At 45.6% G+C, this 18,072-nt stretch overlaps 1 protein-coding gene and 1 long non-coding RNA gene across 2 annotated transcripts in view; one reads left to right on the top strand and one right to left on the bottom strand.

Moving 5' to 3' along the window:
- The window catches only part of LOC134949041 (uncharacterized), a 42,230-nt gene that overhangs the window by 482 nt on the left and 23,676 nt on the right, over positions 1-18,072 (top strand). The window lies entirely within an intron of this gene.
- Positions 1-18,072, bottom strand: part of CD99L2 (CD99 molecule like 2) — a 192,808-nt gene that overhangs the window by 163,833 nt on the left and 10,903 nt on the right. The gene's annotated exons all lie outside the window — the stretch shown is intronic.

Raw genomic sequence — 18,072 nt, 5'->3', positions numbered from 1 at the left:
TTAAGGGCCAAAACATACATTTACTATATTTAAAAAAGCTACTATTCAATAATATCATATTTCAGTAAATGTGTGTTCAGCCCCTCGAACCGAATATCAGCTGAGATCACTTTTTTGAATTGGTGAAAACAGTGAAAATAGGGGGTTATTCAGTATGGATTGCTCCAGCGAACCTCAGCACAGTTTTCTGATAATCGGGAAACGGCTCATGCACAGGACCCATTCTGAGCATGTGCAGAACAGGTCCTATGATCGTATTGCGAAAGTCTCTGCCTGCATTGAGGGGGAGGGACTGGGGTGGCCAGCACATTTTCCGGGAGTGGCGAGGCCAAGTACCGCATCATGAGATGCAACTTCCTTGCCCTCGCAAACCAGTCTAGTGATGGGAAATCTAGTTCAGTTCGGTGATTAGTTCATTATGATCTAGTTCACTGAAAAGATTAGTTCAGAAGATTAGTTCATCTAGTTCATTTAGTTCATCATTTCACTCACTGACTCTGAGACTGAAAGGAGTGATTAGATTTAGAACTAGTCTAGACTAGTACACATAGAGTAGGCATTTCTAATACTAGCTCATTGTAGGAGTTATAATCTTTTTCAAATGATCAGATGTGTGTAATATGTCAGATTTTTTATTTTTAAGAAAAGCAATAAGTTATATAGCAACCTTATACTGACATATGTATCTCTGCAATATTAATCCCATTGTTGGTACTCCTTTTTACTTCATAATAGGCAGTGAAAGACCCAAATCCAGAGTAATGTCATAAATCACTTTTAGTTTTTCTGCTTTTAAAATACAGTAATTAAAAGAAAAGAAAAAGTCCCTTTGCCCCAATGTAACAGACCTTAGAGAGATAAAGTGGAGATGTTGCAAAGCAACCCATCAGCTTCTGTCATTTATGTTCAACAGTATATAAAGTGACAGAAGCTGATTGGTTGCTAGGGGCAACTGCTCAACTTTATGTCACTTGAAGGTTCATAGTACATATCCCCCTGTGTCTTGTGTGGAGTAATCATACCCTACAGAAGGCATGTCCAAAGTGCGGTCCTCCAGCTGTTGTGAAACTACATATCCCAGCATGCCCTGACACAGTTTTTCCGTCAGAGAATGCTAAAGCTGTGTCAGGGCATGCTGAGATGTGTAGTTTCTCAACAGCTGGAGGGCCACAGTTTGGACATGCCTGCCCTACAGGATAGCATGCAGCACTCAGCACTGTGTCTTTAGCTGATTGGGAGTGTAGCTTGTCACCTAATATACTGGAGGAATGAATCATGGCTATATGCAGTTCAGCATCAGCTCCATACAATGCATATGCCTGTGCACAGCAATGCCACACATGGTAGCTGAGAAGTACTGCACTGACTCGTATGGCTGTATGAGTCATTGAGTCAGTGAACTGATCAGTGAACTGTAATGAATCACTGAACTACTGAACTACTTGCTGAACTACTGAACTACTTGCAAGGAGAGTGACTCGTGAGTCGTCAGGACAATGCAGTTCAATCAGCTTCATAGAGTCCACCACTGACTCCATGAGCACAGCAGTGACCCCTGTGGCAGCTGAGGTAAACTGACTCATGAGAATTCAGTATTCACTCTCACACACACACACACACACACACACACACACTGATTGGTTGCTATGGGCAACATCACTTCTATAGAACTACCTAAGTATATGTACCATCATATTTTTAATTATTTCAAGACTGAAGGTTCATCAGACAGACATACATACATACATATCCCCCTATGTCTTGTGTAGAGTAATCAGACCCTACAGCAGGCATGTCCAAACTGCGGCCCTCCAGCTGTTGAGAAACTACATATCCCAGCATGCCCTGACACAGCTTTAGCATTCTCTGACATCTGACAGCAAAACTGTGTCAGGGCATGCTGGGATATGTAGTTTCACAACAGCTGGAGGGCCGCAGTTTGGACATGCCTGCCCTACAGGATAGCATGCAGCACTCAGAATTTGTCTTTGGTTGATTGGTAGTGACAGTGTACCTTGTGACCACCTAATATGCTAGGTGAATTAATCATGGCTATATGCAGTTCAGTATCAGCTCCATACAATGCATATGCCTGAGCACAGCAGTACCACACATGGTAGCTGAGAAGTACTGCACTGACTCGTATGGCTGTATGAGTCATTGAGTCAGTGAACTGATCAGTGAACTGTAATGAATCACTGAACTACTGAACTACTTGCTGAACTACTGAACTACTTGCAAGGAGAGTGACTCGTGAGTCGTCAGGACAATGCAGTTCAATCAGCTTCATAGAGTCCACCACTGACTCCATGAGCACAGCAGTGACCCCTGTGGCAGCTGAGGTAAACTGACTCATGAGAATTCAGTATTCACTCTCACACACACACACACACACTGATTGGTTGCTATGGGCAACATCACTTCTATAGAACTACCTAAGTATATGTACCATCATATTTTTAATTATTTCAAGACTGAAGGTTCATCAGACAGACATACATACATACATATCCCCCTATGTCTTGTGTAGAGTAATCAGACCCTACAGCAGGCATGTCCAAACTGCGGCCCTCCAGCTGTTGAGAAACTACATATCCCAGCATGCCCTGACACAGCTTTAGCATTCTCTGACATCTGACAGCAAAACTGTGTCAGGGCATGCTGGGATATGTAGTTTCACAACAGCTGGAGGGCCGCAGTTTGGACATGCCTGCCCTACAGGATAGCATGCAGCACTCAGAATTTGTCTTTGGTTGATTGGTAGTGACAGTGTACCTTGTGACCACCTAATATGCTAGGTGAATTAATCATGGCTATATGCAGTTCAGTATCAGCTCCATACAATGCATATGCCTGAGCACAGCAGTACCACACATGGTAGCTGAGAAGTACTGCACTGACTCGTATGGCTGTATGAGTCATTGAGTCAGTGAACTGATCAGTGAACTGTAATGAATCACTGAACTACTGAACTACTTGCTGAACTACTGAACTACTTGCTGAACTACTGAACTACTTGCAAGGAGAATGACTCACGAGTCGTCAGGACAATGTAACTCAATCAGCTCCACAGAGTGAGTCCACTCCATGTCTGAGCGCAGCAGTGACCCCTGTGGCAGCAGAGATGTACTGACTCATGATTACTGCTGAGTGAGAGCTGAATAAAAACAGTGCTGCAGCAGCACCTACACAACACCCAGCAGAAGATTTAGCACAGCAATATGCACAGGAACCAGTAGTACCAGAAGTAGCAGCAAGTGTTTGGACATCTGGACTAATAGGACAGTGATTGTATCACAGAAAGGTGAGCAGCATGACCACACATGCTCACTCACATACACACATAGGGGTAAATTTACTAAGGTGGGAGATTTTTAGAACTGGTGATGTTGCCCATGGCAACCAATCAAATTCTACTTACCATTTATCTAGCTGCTTCTAGCAGATAATAAATATAATCGGATTGGTTGCTATGGGCAACATCACCAATTCTAAAAAATCTCCCACCTTAGTAAATTTACCCCATACACTTTGGCTAGGCAGTGCAGATGCTATTTTTTATTAGATCTGATTGCTGGGCTGTGTTGTACTTTTAACTTTCATTTCACAGCATCAGATTCAGGAAGTGAAAATCCAGTGAATGAGACAGTGAGAAGCCTAATGCTGGCTCTATTCTGTCTGTGTCTGACTCCTCCTTCCTGATGAACTAATCTTTGCCAAAGCTGTGAACTGAACGAACTAGTTCACTTTGAAGATTAGTTCATTTTGAACTAATCATTCATGAACTACCCATCACTACAAACCACCCTACGACAGCCAGCCTGAGTAAGCTGAGGCTTACTTAGCTGACCGTCTGCAGGGAACATCGCGACCATTAATCACAATGTTGATCGCAGGCTGCGACACGGTCATAGCACTGGGATCGCAAATGCAGCAGGAAGGTGGGTAACATTTCCTGCTGCATTTGCATTGCTAAGGATTGCATTTGCAAAGCTGCATGCAGCAATTTTACAAATGCGATCGATACTGAATTAGCCCCATTGGCCTTTAGTAAATAAACACCTTATACCCCTTTTCCACTTACGATCACGGGTCGCAGCCGGGAGCCTGACACGGGAGCTGCCCCCTGCTGCGACCCGTGCTCGTCCCCTTTCCCATCAGCAGTCACAACCCGGCATATGCCGGGTTGGTGACGCTTCTAGTGACGCGGCAGGGGCGGCGCAGGGAGATCACATGATCTCCCAGCGCCGCCCTTCCATACAGTGTAAACGGGAGCCGTGTCGCATCGACACGGCTCCCGTTTACACTAGAACCCTACCCGGATCATTCCCGTGTCCTACCCAGGTAAATAGCCAAGTAGGATTCACGGGTCACTTGATCCGGGTTGACCCTTTTCCACTTGCCAAAAACACGGGTAAATGCGCGCCCCCGTGCATTTACCCGTGTTTTTTGAGCTAGTGGAAAAGGGGTATAAGTGTGGATGCTCATTGACCATCTCCAGCAGCAAAATCCAACAAAACTATTTAGTTTACCCAGCAAAATTTTGTTCCCCAAAAACATGTATTTGCTTATGGTATATTTTTCATGTTGGAATCAGTGATTGCAACAATAAAATATCCATTCAAAGCAAATACATATTAGTATGTGTAAACTGAAGTTACGTTATTCAACATAAGGTACAAAAACAACTCTTTTTTTTCAGTCATTATAATACTATACATTCAAAGTAAATGTCCATCTTTCCATCTTGGTAATGGGACCATAATCTAGTTTAGCTGTATGCACCAAAAAGTTTTAATGCAATGCTAAGGACATGAATCCAATTTAATATAAACTGGTGACAATTATAATGTATAAGGGTACTACTAATGTGTGGCATCATGTGTATAAGGGCACTACTAATGTGTAGCATATTGTGTATAAGGGCACTACTAATGTGTAGCATAGTGTGTATAAGGGCACTGCTAACGTGTGGCATCATGTGTGTGGCATTATGAGCAATTTAAACATGCTTGGGATAGGGATATGAATATCCTTACAAAGAACTAAGGTTCAAAAAGGGTTGAGATTACCTAAAGGATAAAAAAAGGGGCAGACTAGATGGGCCAAGTGGTTCTTATCTACCGTCAAATTCTATGTTTCTATGTGTATAAGGTGCAATGCTAATGTGTTGCATAGCATGTATAAAGGGGGACTACTGTGTGTCGTAATTTGAATTGGGCGGGCTTCCAAATTACAGCCTTGCCCTGGGTGACCGCATAGGGTCGGCCCATGTTCTTCAATCTGTGCAATTTCAATGTGAACACTGTATCAGCTTCCTGCAATGGCAGCTCCATTGTTCCCAGGTGTAGATCTTGTTTTCCCTTGGGCATATCCTTTAAGACCAAAGTGAATCAGTTGGTATGTCTAGTTGGACTTGCTCTAAGATCACCTCCTCAAAGCCACGTCCAAACATGAGTGGATATGACATATTATGAGCTATCACCACCACGGCCACATGGTCTGGCCCCTGATGGTGACTGGAAGGAGGGTCTGATCATAATCCTCAGATGTTCCATGAATACACAGGACCTTCATTGTTGGCAACCTAGGTGCTGGCTTCACTAGGATCAGTGAACACAAAATCAGGGTGTCAACCAAGGCCAGGACCACATTCTGGTTAATGAGAACTGTTACCTGAAATAATCCATAGCCTTTCATGGGTATACTCATGGTACAGTAACTTGGGTACATTGAACCCACCTCCTGGGCTAGGGATCAGTCCATTAAATCCTGCTATGTCAGGCATTCCATCTGGATGTGTCTGGGTTACCCAAATTCAAAGTATGTTAACTTAGCCAGCCTCGGGTTCAGCTCATTATCCACTGTGTTTTTCACCGTTGGCCCTAGATAGTTCGCAGATAACCCCGGTTTTAGTTTTGGCGTAAGCTTGGTACAAAGCTAAGAGGTCTCCTGCTTCTATGTCTGGCCGCTGTCCTTCCGGGCTGCTCGGGGTACATTGAACCCACCTCCTGGGCTAGGGATCAGTCCATTAAATCCTGCTATGTCAGGCATTCCATCTGGATGTGTCTGGGTTACCCAAATTCAAAGTATGTTAACTTAGCCAGCCTCGGGATCAGCTCATTATCCACTATGTTTTTCACCGTTGGCCCTAGATAGTTCGCAGATAACCCCGGTTTTAGTCTTGGCGTAAGCTTGGTACAAAGCCAAGAGGTCTCCTGCTTCTATGTCTGGCCGCTGTCCTTCCGGGCTGCTCGGGGTGGATCCAGTATGCCCGTCACAACCTCCTGATGCTAGGGGGTCTCGGGGCTTATGGAACGGTGGCCTGCACTGGCGTCGTGTGTCATCCACCCAGCAGCCACTTCCAAGGTGACAAGTCCCAGAGTGACAATGCTGGGGTTACTGGGAACATCGCATCACATGATGGGCACCCTGCAGCTTCCAGCGCCAACTCCTGGTAAGATGATAGGAGCCATTACCATTGCAGCTGCAGGAATAGAAGTAATGAGCACCAGGGCTCGGCCAGAAATCGGGAGTGGAGACAGCAGCATTACCCGCAGTGCCAGAGACACCCATGGAGTCTGAGAAAGCAAAAGAGGGGGAAGAGAGCTGGTATCCTAGCAAGACTGAGGTATCAGTAATTTAACGCCTCTCTGCCCAGTGTATTTTTAGCTAATGTAAGATCTCTCTCTATTAAGATGGATGAGATCGGCTTGAGAATCAACTGTTATCATTCATTAAAAAACTCCTCCATACTGATATTTTTGAGACTTGATTGGCAGCGAATGATCCTTTTGAATTGCTTGCGAGGACGTTCTTTAGAGCCGACAGGACATTAGAGTGCGGCAAGAAAAATGTAGAGGCCTTTGTGTATGTATATATATATATATATATATATATATATCCATAACAACTGGTGTTCAGATGTGGGTTTAATTGAGAACCATTAATCAGCTGCTCTGGAGTTTATATTGTTAAGGTGTTGGCCATTTTATCTGCCCCGGGGAGTTTTCTGTGGTACTTGTGGCCGCAGTTTATATCCTACCTCAAGCTGTCACCAATGCGTTTCGTCCATAGGACTTCCTCAGGGGTCTTATATCTGGGTGGCAAGCAGATATTTAGTATCTCATACTTCGGTGGTGTCTCTCCATATACATTATTAATATACATACCAATACATAGTTAAAAGTTCGACATCTGACTTAATTACCTTACATATTTTAGTATCATCTGCAAAATTTGACACTATGCTATCTAGTCCATCTCCTAGATCATTTATAAATATGTTAAACAATAGAGGCCCCAGAACAGAACCCTGCGGAATTCCACTGATTACTTTAGCCCAGGTGGAAAACATCCCATTAACCATCACTCGCTGTTCTCTATTTTCAATCCAATTACCCATGTACAAACAGTGTTTCCTATACCATGCTTCCTTAATTTGAAAATCAGCCTCCTGTGAGGCATTGTGTCAAAAGCCTTTGCAAACTCCAGATAGACAACATCTACTGCTTAGCCTGGTCAAGATTGTCGCTTACTTTCTCATAGAAGCTAATCAAATTAGTTTGACACAATCTATTTCTAACAAAACCGTGCTGGATCTTACTAATAGCATGGGAGTTCACCAAGTATTCCTGTATGCTGTCCCTTACTATACTTTCCAAAAGTTTCCCCACTATTGATGTCAGACTAACCGGTCTATGGTTACCAGGATTGAGTTTAATGCCCTTTTTAAATAGTGGGACTACCCCTGCTATACACAAGTCCTTTGGTACCATGCCCGATGTAAGTGAATCAGTGAAAATTTAACATTACTATTATTAATGCTACTCACTAATCCCACCATCTGATCCTCTCTAGTAAATACTGATGGAAAAAAAATGTGTTCCATAATTCAGTTTTTTCTTTGTCATCATTTAACAAGAGTCCCAGTTTGTTTTTTAATGGTCCTATATTCTTTATTTTTTTTATTTTTTTTGCCTCTTACCATTTATGTACTTAAAGAATTTTTTAGGGTTAGTTTTGCTCTCCTTAGCAATTTGTTTTTTGTTTTCTATTTTGGCTGCACTGATTTCCTTTTTGCATTTTTTATTACATTCCTTGTAGTACTGGAATGACTCCGACTTCCCATCTGATTTAAAAGCTTTGAATGCCCACCTCTTTTTATCCATTTCTTCCTTTACCTTTTTGTTGAGCCACATTGGTTTAAATTTAATACTCTTATTTTTACTGCCCATGGGGATGCACTTATGTGTATATGTGTCTAGCATTGATTTAAAAACATCCCATGTTTCAGCAGTGTTCTTTCCCTGAAACAAAGTTTCCCAATCTATGTCCTTTAGTGCGTGTTTCAGCCTGTTAAAATTAGCTTTTTTAAAGTTAAGAGTCTTAGTTGAACCTTTTAGATTAGGGGTGGGCAAAACACGGCCTGCAGACTGGATGCGGCCCGCAAACCGATCCTGCCCGGCCTGCTGCCTCCCACCAGCGTGCAATGGCAAGCGGCTCGACAGGCTGAGCAGCTTGTCATTGCAATTGACTGCTGCTGCCGGCACCGTCAGATCCTCTTACTGCCCATGCTGCCCGGAGTATTATCTCCCCCTTCCTCCCTGTCTGCTCTCCTACCCCCGGTGGATATAGCGGGTACCGCCGATGGTGCATTCAGGGAGGGGGGAAGTTAGTGCGGCACGTGCACCTGTTATTTTCGAGTATTTTTGTGTGATAGTTGCAGCCAAGTGATTAGAATGGGGGTGGTCTGATCGGAAAGGAGATCCCTCCCCACCTTTCCAGTTCCTCCTCTGCTGGCTGTTTCTGCCGGCCAGGGATCCTCTGGAGGAGACATCTGACGTAATGATCAGAGTCTTCTACCTGTCCACACCGGTGTGAAAAGCAGTTCAGAGGAGGCTGCTGCCGGGCCCCAGCTACCGTTGCCAATTGCAATTAGCAATCATCCTCTGATAACAGCCACCCCTGCTGAATCTGCAGCCCATATCTCCCAGCCCTATCTGCTCCTGCCTGTGGAATACAAGGCGCAGACAAAAACATCCACAGGACTCCTCCAGGAGGAAGGGATGTTCGGTGCTGTAGGAGGGTCCTCTGGGATGCCCTAAATGTGAGTGTTGGGCACAGTGTGTAGGGATATTTGTATGACCTCCTCATGTATCCCCTCTATGTGTACTACTGCTGCTGCTGTGTCCATGTGCTGGGCTTCCTCTGTCATTTAGGACCCAGTAGCAGAACTGAAAGAGATCTGTGGCTCTTGGACATGTTATTGTGCATCTTTCCTGAAGCCACCATACACCATGTGCCAGAGACAGCCCAAAGTGCGCTTCCTGCTGCCAACCCACCACATCCTAGCAATGGTCCTGCTTCTGCACCAGGTAGCTGCTGTATCCATCACACTCGCTAGGCTGCGTTTTCGCGCAGCCTGTGATCAGGTCTGAACTGCGCATACCCCGCAATGCACAGGCGCGTTGGTCTGCAGCGACAGGATGGTGCGAAAAAAGCAATCGCATGGGCAATCGCAAGGTGACTGACAGGAAGAGGCTATTTGTGGGTGGAAACTGACCGTTTTAGAGGAATGTCCGAAAAAACACAGGAGGATCCAGGCGTTTGGAGGGAGGGTTTCTGACGTCAGCTCTGGCCCCGATCAACGCACTGGAAGAGTAAGTCCTGGGCTGTGCAGAGACTGCAGAAACTCTTTGCACAGCTCAGGACTTACTCACCCGCTGCGATGATCCGGCTTGGAGCTGATGTCAGGAACCCTCCTCTTCAACGGCTGGGCATGCCTGCGTTTTTCTGGACACTCCTTGAAAACGTTGAGTTGCCGCCCAGGTCCGCCTTCTGCCTGTCAATCTTCTTGCTTTCGCCGCTGCAGACTTCTTAGTAAGGACCATCACTCTGTGGCGACGCCCATCACCAGCAACCGGTGGGCCTGCGCATTGCCGCCCGCGCGCATGTGCAGTTCAGACCCGTTCGCACGGCTGCGAGAAATTGCAGCGTGCGAATGGGTCGGAATGACCCCCTAAGTCCTTATGGTCTTACTTAAGGACATCCCACCTACCACTAACTTTGTTGTTAGTGCCATCGTGCACCAAGATCACCGGGTCATTCCCAGCCCCTCCCAACAATCTTTCTACCTGGTCCACAATGTGTAGTACCCGAGCACCCGGGGAGACAACAGACTGTACGGTGATCACAGCCCCGGTAGCAGATTGCACTGTCGGTCTTCCTGATAATAGAATCCCCTACCACCACAATCTGACTAGGTACCTCGCTATCTTTTACCTCATCTGTGCTGGAGGGACTGTTTCTCCGGTTTCTAGAGGTAACAGTCTCCTCCAGCTCCGTCATTTCCTCACTGCCATCCACAGAAACTTCATCCAATCGGGCAAATTTGTTGGGATTTGGTAGATCAGAGATGTCCTGCCTCCCCCTCTTTTACTTCCTTCTAACTGTGACCCGGCAGGCTACCTGTTCATCCTCGTCTACCAATGCCGCCCCCCTGCAACTCCTCCACCATTCTATCTAAGCTTTGCTCGAGATTGTGAATATCCCTCAGTCTTGTAACGGTTTGCTCTAGATCAGTTACCTAGGCTTCCAGGGCAACCATTCACACACACCTCGCACAGATGTATTCACACTCGGACGGTCATTCTAGGTGCACGTACATCTTGCATGACATGCACTGAGTGAAATTCTCAATCACAGTCCCACCCATTATGCTGCAAACTCTAACTACATGTTACCCTGACAAAAATGATACATCTATGCAATACAATACAGCATAATAACCTAGCTGTGAAGAGAAGCAATATCCAACAATAGAACAAAAAAGAAAAGAATGGGGGGGTATTTGACTTGATTTGCTACAATGCCCCAAATCTTTCCACCTGCATGCCAAGTTCCTCAGGGGTTTGGAAGTCAGCTTGCATCACCCACTTCTGCAGACCCCGATAACCAGCAGGTTTATCATCTAATGCAGCCAAGCATCTGACTTGCCTTTATCATTGCTTTGTTAAAGGCAGGGAAGCAATGTAAGTCACTTGAAACAATGACTACTCAATCCCTTTCCTTCTCAGTAGTTTCGATTATAGTATCCTTGATACTATATTTAGCCTTTGGATTTTTGAGACCCAAGTGTATGATTTTGCATTTTTTAATGTTAAACTGTAGTTGCCATGTTCTTGACCATTCCTCAAGTCTACCTAAATCATCAATCATTTGTTTTACCCCTCCTGGCCTGTCTACCCTGCTACATGTCTTTGTGTCATGTGCAAAAACACATACTTTACCTTCAATACCATTTGCAATATCGCCAACAAAGATATTAAAGAGCACTGGTCCAAGTACAGACACCTGGGAAACTCCACTGGTAATATTACCTCATTAAGCCGAGTACATAGTAAATAATGTGTGTATCCTGGTGATATCGGCGGCAGTGGGACCCGGTGGGGTGCCGACATTGGCAAGTGTATACACACTTGCCAATGTTGGTAGTGACGGAGCGGCAGGACCTGTATGCAGGTCCAATGGGAGTTGTCGCTGATGATGCGCAATAGTGTGCATCATCAGCAACATAGTGCATACAAATTGGATGATGTCTTGAACGATGTCAGAATCTCCAAACTGTCACAGCCGCTCATACCCTGTGCTGTCCTGTCCATGCTGCTTCTGTTTCCCATCACTGACCTGCTCCCCTGCTCACCCGTCCACGCTCCGTCCTTGCTCCTCTCCTCACCTATCCACGCTCAGTCCATGCTCCTCTCCTGACCCGTCCATGCTCCATCCCCGCGCCTCTCCACACATGGTCCCGTCCCCTCCTACCTGTCCCCACTTGCCCTCATGACTTGTCCCCGTTCCCCCGTCTAATCTCCCTGATTTCAACAATGTCAATGCGACTTGAAAAAAGTCGGATTGAGATTTTCTGAACCGGGTACAAACTCTGTAGGTTTGGCCGCGTTCCTGACAATACACACGTGGATTCCGACAATCCACGTTTGTTTCCAACAAGTCAGGAATTCCAGACTTGTCGGGAAAAAAAACAGCTGGAACTCCTTCCGACCTAAACCTGTTGGAAACTGCCGTTTTCCGACAAGATGGCAGTTTCCGACAAGAAATATACACCTATATATTACCCCAGTGCGAATAATGTCCTTCTCCCCCATTTCTATGGTGACCAAATGGGTCTCAGTTTTTCCTTAAATATTTTGTATTAAAGTAGAATTTAGAATTTTTTTCATACATTACTACCCCTCCTCCAATTTGCCCACTCTGTGCTTTCTAAATTATGTATATCCTGGTATAGCTATGTTCCAGTTCTAATTCTCATTGCTCCATGACTTAATAATAGCCACAATATACAGATCATCCCTATTGCAATTGGCTCTGTCTCTTCAGAAATCACACTTTCTCCTTTAACACTTAGTTCATTTTAACATGGCTTCCCCTAACTGAATCTAAAGATATAGGGGTATATCCAATTGCCGGAATTCGACCATTTTTGGATTCGATACTATTCGACAGTTGAATCCCGGCCGCCAGGACCCGAATTCGACATATTCAATAAAAAACGGATTCGACAGTCCCGCTGTCGAAAAACGGATAAATTGACGATAGTGTGCGTCCTGGATTCGACTTTATGGACGGCACAAAAGTGTTCAAAAAATCATGAAAAAATTGCGTGGGGTCCCCCCTCCTAAGCATAACCAGCCTCGGGCTCTTTGAGCCGGTCCTGGTTGTAAAAATATGGGGGAAAATGACATGGGATCCCCCGTATTTTAACAACCAACACCGGGCTCTGCGTCCGGTCCTGGTGCCAAAAATAGCAGGGACAAAACACTTAGTGGTCCCCCGTATTTTTCACACCAGCACCGGGCTCCACTAGTCAGAGAGATAATGCCACAGCCGGGGTACACTTTTATATAGGTCCCTGCAGCCCTGGCATTAAATCACTAACTAGTCACCCCTGGCTGGGGTACCCTGGAGGAGTGGGGACCCCTTAAATCAAGGGGTCCCTCCCCTTCAGCCACCCAAGGGCCAGGATTGAAGCCCGAGGCTGTACCCCCATCCAAGGGCGGCGGATGGGGGTCTGATAGCCTTGTGTCAGAAAAAAGAATATTGTTTTTTGTAGCAGAACTACAAGTCCCAGCAAGCCTCCCCCGCAAGCTGGTACTTGGAGAATCACAAGTACCAGTATGCGGGGGGGAAACTGGCCCGCTGGTACCTGTAGTTCTACTACAAAAAAAATACCCAAATAAAAACAGTACACACACACCGTGACAGAATAACTTTATTACATACATGCACACCGACATACACACATACTTACCTATGTTGACACGAAGTGTCGGTCCCCTTCTCCACGTAGAATCCACGGGGTACCTGTAAATAAAATTATACTCACAACAATCCGGGGTAGATCGGTCCTCTTCTTAGTTTGTAACCCACGTGCTTGGCAAAATAAAAAAACGGAAACCATGGACCACGCAATGAAAGGGGTCCCTTGTTTACACATGGGACCCCTTTCCCCAACTGCCGGGACCCCCCGTGACTGCTGTCAAAGAGGGTCCCTTCAGCCAATCAGGGAGCGCCACGTCGTGGCACTCTCCTGATTGGCTGTGCGCGTCTGAGCTGTCAGGCGGCGCACTCGAGATACACTGTAGCACATAGGCGCTCCATTGTATCCAATGGTGGGAACTTTGCGGTCAGCGGGTGACCGCCACATAACCTCGCGGTCAACCGCTGACCGCAAAGTTCCCACCTTTGGAGGCTGGTTATGCTTAGGAGGGGGACCCCACGCATTTTTTTTACTGGAATTTTAACCTATTCCAAGTACCCCTTCCCACTGAAAAACATGCTCTGATCTCTCCATATTATTTTAGTCAGTAAAAAAAAAATATATATTATAAAAAATATATTAAATAATACTTGTGGCTCCTAAATAGACAAACCAAGTAGATAATCCCTTCTAATATAAATAGATATGCTATTAGCAATCAAAAAAACACAAAAAAAAATGTTTCTTTTTTTAAATTATTAGATCACGACAGCAAAATGAGGCGGAATGAAATTGACGAAATGACTGTCGAAAAGCACTGTTGTTGAATCGACATTCTTCAATTGAATATACTTTTGTCGAAAAGCCGCATTTTTACCATTGCAGACATGTCGAATTTGACAAATGTCGAATTGCAAAAAGTCGAATCTGAAACGGGAAGGTTTTTTGTCGAAAAGTACTGTATTGCATTGTCGAATCCAATTCAACAGGTTTTTTTTGTCGAAAATGCCCCATTTTTCGACATTTGCGGCAATTCGACCGCATTAGCATATGGCCCATAGTAAGACCGACTGAGACAGGCTACATCTGACAACAATGATCAAAGGACATAACTGCTTAATAGGATAGAATAGAATGACAAAGTGGACTCTAGTATGTGTGTGTGTGGGAAGGGATTGATGTAAATGCTAAAATATTATCTATATGACACTATGTATTAGCACTAGTGATGTGCACCGGAAATTTTTCGGGTTTTGTGTTTTGGTTTTGGATTCGGACGCGTTTTTTTACAAAAAACCCTCAAAAACAGCTTAAATCATAAAATTTGGGGGTCATTTTGATCCCATAGTATTATTAACCTCAATAACCATAATTTCCACTCATTTTCAGTCTATTCTGAACACCTCACACCTCACAATATTATTTTTAGTCCTAAAATTTGCACCGAGGTCGCTGGATGGCTAAGCTAAGCGACACAAGTGGCCGACACAAACACCTGGCCCATCTAGGAGTGGCACTGCAGTGTCAGGCAGGATGGCACTTCAAAAAAATAGTCCCCAAACAGCACATGATGCAAAGAAAAAAAGAGGCGCACCAAGGTCGATGTGTGACTAAGTCCCCAAACAGCACATGATGCAAAGAAAAATGAAAGAAAAAAGAGGTGCAAGATGGAATTGTCCTTGGGCCCTCCCACCCACCCTTATGTTTTATAAACAGGACATGCACACTTTAACAAACCCATCATTTCAGCGACAGGGTCTGTCACACGACTGTGACTGAAATGACTGGTTGGTTTGGGCCCCCACCAAAAAAGAAGCAATCAATCTCTCCTTGCACAAACTGGCTCTACAGAGGCAAGATGTCCACCTCATCATCATCCTCCGATTCCTCACCCCTTTCACTGTGTACATCCCCCTCCTCACAGATTATTAATTCGTCCCCACTGGAATCCACCATCTCAGGTCCCTGTGTACTTTCTGGAGGCAATTGCTGGTGAATGTCTCCACGGAGGAATTGATTATAATTCAATTTGATGAACATCATCTTCTCCACATTTTCTGGAAGTAACCTCGTACGCCGATTGCTGACAAGGTGAGCTAAACACTCTTTCGGAGTACACACTGGAGGGAGGGCAACGTAGGTAGAATAAAGCCAGTTTGTGCAAGGGCCTCCAAATTGCCTCTTTTTCCTGCCAGTATACGTACGGACTGTCTGACGTGCCTACTTGGATGCGGTCACTCATATAATCCTCCACCATTCTTTCAATGGTGACAGAATCATATGCAGTGACAGTAGACGACATGTCAGTAATCGTTGGCAGGTCCTTCAGTCCGGACCAGATGTCAGCACTCGCTCCAGACTGCCCTGCATCACCGCCAGCGGGTGGGCTCGGAATTCTTAGCCTTTTCCTCGCACGCCCAGTTGCGGGAGAATGTGAAGGAGGAGCTGTTGACGAGTCACGTTCCGCTTGACTTGACAATTTTCTCACCAGCAGGTCTTTGAACCTCTGCAGACTTGTGTCTGCCGGAAAGAGAGATACAACGTAGGTTTTAAATCTAGGATCGAGCACGGTGGCCAAAATGTAGTGCTCTGATTTCAACAGATTGACCACCCGTGAATCCTGGTTAAGCGAATTAAGGGCTCCATCCACAAGTCCCACATGCCTAGCGGAATCGCTCTGTTTTAGCTCCTCCTTCAATTTCTTCAGCTTCTTCTGCAAAAGCCTGATGAGGGGAATGACCTGACTCAGGCTGGCAGTGTCTGAACTGACTTCACGTGTGGCAAGTTCAAAAGGGTTGCAGAACCTTGCACAACGTTTAAATCATTCTCCACTGCGCTTGAGTCAGGTGCATTCCCCCTCCTTTGCCTATATCGTGGGCAGATGTATAGGCTTGAATGGCCTTTTGCTGCTCCTCCATCCTCTGAAGCATATAGAGGGTTGAATTCCACCTCGTTACCACCTCTTGCTTCAGATGATGGCAGGGCAGGTTCAGGACTGTTTGCTGGTGCTCCAGTCTGCGGCACGCGGTGGCTGAATGCCGAAAGTGGCCCGCAATTCTTCAGGCCACCGACAGCATCTCTTGCACGCCCCTGTCGTTTTTTAAATAATTCTGCACCACCAAATTCAATGTATGTGCAAAACATGGGACGTGCTGGAATTTGCCCAGATGTATTTTACGCACAATATTGCTGGCGTTGTCCGATGTCACAAATCCCCAGGAGAGTCCAATTGGGGTAAGCCATTCTGCGATGATGTACCTCAGTTTCTGTAAGAGGTTGTCAGCTGTGTGCCTCTTATGGAAAGCGGTGATACAAAGCGTAGCCTGCCTAGGAACGAGTTGGCATTTGTGAGATGCTGCTACTGATGCCGCCGCTGCTGTTCTTGCTGCGGGAGGCAATACATCTACCCAGTGGGCTGTCACAGTCATATAGTCCTGAGTCTGCCCTGCTCCACTTGTCCACATGTCCGTGGTTAAGTGGACATTGGGTACAACTGCATTTTTTAGGACACTGGTGAGTCTTTTTCTGAGGTCTGTGTACATTTTCGGTATCGCCTGCCTAGAGAAATAGAACCTAGATGGTATTTGGTACCGGGGACACAGTACCTCAAACAAGTCTCTAGTTGCCTGTGAATTAACGGTGGATACCGGAACCACGTTTCTCACCACCCAGGCTGACAAGACCTGAGTTATCCGCTTTGCAGCAGGATGACTGCTGTGATATTTCATCTTCCTTGCAAAGGACTGTTGGACAGTCAATTGCTTACTGGAAGTAGTACAAGTGGTCTTCCGACTTCCCCTCTGGGATGACGATCAACTCCCAGCAGCAACAACAGCAGCGCCAGCAGCAGTAGGCGTTACACTCAAGAATGCATCGGAGGAATCCCAGGCAGGAGAGGACTAGTCAGACTTGCCAGTAACATGGCCTGCAGGACTATTGGCTTTCCTGTGTAAGGTGGAAATTGACACTGAGGGAGTTGGTGGTGTGGTTTGCAGGAGCTTGGTTATAAGAGGAAGGGATTTAGTGGTCAGTGGACTGCTTCCGCTGTCATCCAAAGTTTTTGAACTTGTCACTGACTTCTGATGAATGCGGACCAGGTGACGTATAAGGGAGGATGTTCCTAGGTGGTTAACGTCCTTACCCCTACTTATTACAGCTTGACAAAGGCAACACACGGCTTGACACCTGTTGTCCACATTTGTGTTGAAATAATTCCACACCGAAGAGGTGATTTTTTTTTGTATTTTGACCAGGCATGTCAATGGCCATATTCGTCCCACGGACAAAAGGTGTCTCCCCGGGTGCCTGACTTAAACAAACCACCTCACCATCAGAATCCTCCTTGTCAATTTCCTCCCCAGCGCCAGCAACACCCATATCCTCATCCTGGTGTACTTCAACAGTGACATCTTCAATTTGACTATCAGGAACTGGACTGCGGGTGCTCCTTCCAGCACTTGCAGGGGGCGTGAAAATGGTGGAAGGTGCAAGCTCTTCCCGTCCAGTGTTGGGAAGGTCAGGCATCGCAACCGACATAATTGGACTCTCCTTGGGGATTTGTGATTTAGAAGAACGCACAGTTCTTTGCTGTGCTTTTGCCAGCTTAAGTCTTTTCATTTTTCTAGCGAGAGGATGAGTGCTTCCATCCTCATGTGAATCTGAACCACTAGCCATGAACATAGGCCAGGGTCTCAGCCGTTCCTTGCCACTCCGTGTCGTAAATGGCATATTGGCAAGTTTACGCTTCTCATCAGACGCTTTCAATTTTGATTTTTGGGTCACTTTACTGAACTTTT

Source organism: Pseudophryne corroboree, chromosome 8 (genome assembly GCF_028390025.1).
Source record: "Pseudophryne corroboree isolate aPseCor3 chromosome 8, aPseCor3.hap2, whole genome shotgun sequence".
In the NCBI taxonomy this organism is placed as follows: domain Eukaryota; kingdom Metazoa; phylum Chordata; class Amphibia; order Anura; family Myobatrachidae; genus Pseudophryne; species Pseudophryne corroboree.
The sequence above is the reverse complement of the archived record's forward strand: the minus strand, read 5'-3'. Positions and strand labels throughout refer to the sequence as shown.